At 48.7% G+C, this 2,245-nt stretch overlaps 1 pseudogene; it reads left to right on the forward strand.

Moving 5' to 3' along the window:
• Window positions 1-1,857, forward strand: part of LOC109389843 (heterogeneous nuclear ribonucleoprotein A1-like) — a 10,416-nt pseudogene extending 8,559 nt beyond the window's left edge.
• Window positions 1,858-2,245: the final 388 nt, after the last annotated feature.

Below are 2,245 nucleotides of genomic sequence, written 5' to 3' on the forward strand. Positions count from 1 at the left end.
CGCCGCCCCTCAAGAGAAACCCGTTTGCCCTTGCCACGCTGGACGTGACACTACACAACTTTAAAATGTCCCTTCTGGTCTCTTATGATTCCTCCCAACAGCCTGACTTCACATCCCACCCAACCTGTCAGCCTGACCTGGCGTCCCAATCAGTGGCAGCAGGTCCCCATACAGCTTGTCACCGCTTTCTCACTGCCCCGCCTGTCCTGGCCACGGCTCTCTTCTCTAAGCATAGCACATTTCCCTCAAAAATACACAAAGGGGCTCCTGCCTCTGGCTCTTCCTATTAGCTGTTTCCTCCGTCCAGAAGGCTCCTGTCTCAGATCCCCAAAGGCCATCTTACCCTTCACCTCTCTCCTCAGAGCCCTCCCTGACCAACCCATCCACAGCAGCCCCACTCAGCATGCCTCCAGCACTCTCTAATTACGACTCTTTTCCTTCCTTCAAGGTATAGTCACTATGGGAAAGTATCTTGTTTACTTGGTTACTGTCTGTCCCCTCCCACTAGAAGGAAAGCCCCGTGAAGACAGGCAGCTTGACTCATGTTCGCCACCGTATCCCCAGCACCTAGGAACAGTGCTTGGCATGGAACAGGCAAACTGATCCCACTTCCTCAGTTTCCCTCAGAATGCCATCGCCACCAGCTGCTCTAAATGAAGCTCATAATTCAACCCTCTAGAATTCCTGCAATTGCCTCCTCCTCAGTCAACCAGCCTTAATTAATGCATGATTTTCCAAAGGGGGGCATGTGGAGCCCCAGGGAGGGTAGTGGTGAGGATATTTCTGTGCATGGATCCAAAGGTCCAGAGGGTTCTTTGGGGAATTTAAAAATATTGGTGTTGGCTTTCTGTCGGTGGATGCCGCCAAGTAAGCATCGTTAAAGTCTCCCCTCCCGAGGTCATTATGTCTAAGTCAGAGTCTCCGAGCCTGAACAGCTGCAAAAGCTCTTCATCGGAGGTTTGAGCTTTGAAACAACAGATGAGAGTCCGAGGAGCCATTTTGAGCAATGGGGAACCTCCCAGACTGTGTGGTGATGAGAGACCCAAAGGCCACATGCTCCAGAGGCTTTGGGCTTGTCACCTATGCCACTGTGGAGAAGGTGGATGCAGTCAGGAAGGCAAGGCCACACAAGGTGGATGGAAGAGTTGTGGAACCAAAGAGTGCTGTCTCAAGAGAAGATTCTCAAAGACCTGGTGCCCATTTAACTGTGAAAGTTTTTTGTGGGTGGTATCGAAGAAGACACTGAAGAACATCACATAAGAGATGATTCTGAACAGCGTGGGAACATTGAAGTGACTGAAACCATGACTGACCGAGGCAGTGGGGAGAAGAGAGTCTTTGCTTTTGTAACCTTTGATGACCATGACTCTGTGGACAAGACTGTCATTCAGAAACACCACCCTGTGAAAGGCCACAACCATGAAGTAAGGAAAGCCTTATCTAAGCAAGAGATGGCTAGTGCTTCATCCAGCCAGAGGTCAAAGTGGTTCTGGAAACTTCGATGGTGGTTGAGGACGTGGTTTTGGTGGGAATGACAACTTTGGTCGTGGAGGAAACTTCAGTGGTCGAGGTGGCTTTGGTGGCAGTTGTGGTGGTGGAGGATATGGTGGCAGTGGGGATGGCTACAATGGATTTGGTAATGATGGAAGCAATTTTGGAGGCGGCAGAAGCTATAATGATTTTGGCAATTACAACAATCAATCTTCAAATTTTGGACCCATGAAAGGAGGAAACATTGGAGGCAGAACTTCTGGCCATTATGGTGGTGGAGGCCAATACTTTGCCAAACCACGAAACCAAGGCGGCTATGGCGGTTCCAGCAGCAGCAGTAGCTGTGGCAGTGGCAGAAGGTTTTAATTACTGCCAGGAAACAAAGCTTAGCAGGGGAGGAGAGCCGGAAAAGTAACAGGGAAGCTACAAGTTACAACCGATTTGTGGACTCAGCCGAGCACAGTGGTGGCAGGGCCTGGCTGCTACAAAGAAGCTATGTTTTAGATAGTGCTCGTGTATGGGCAAAAAACCCAAGGACTGTATTTGTGATTAATTGTATGACAGCATATTTTAGTTTATTTTCTGTGGAAAGTGTAAAACATTCCAACAAAGGGATTTAATGTAGATTTTTCACACCCATGCTGTTGATTGCTAAATGTAATTGTCTGATCATGACGCTGAATGAGTATTTAAAAAAAAAAATGTTGGGGGCCGGCCGAGTGGCTCAGTTGGTTAGAGCGTGTGCTCTGAACAA

Source organism: Hipposideros armiger, unplaced genomic scaffold (genome assembly GCF_001890085.2).
Source record: "Hipposideros armiger isolate ML-2016 unplaced genomic scaffold, ASM189008v1 scaffold_246, whole genome shotgun sequence".
Classification (NCBI taxonomy): domain Eukaryota; kingdom Metazoa; phylum Chordata; class Mammalia; order Chiroptera; family Hipposideridae; genus Hipposideros; species Hipposideros armiger.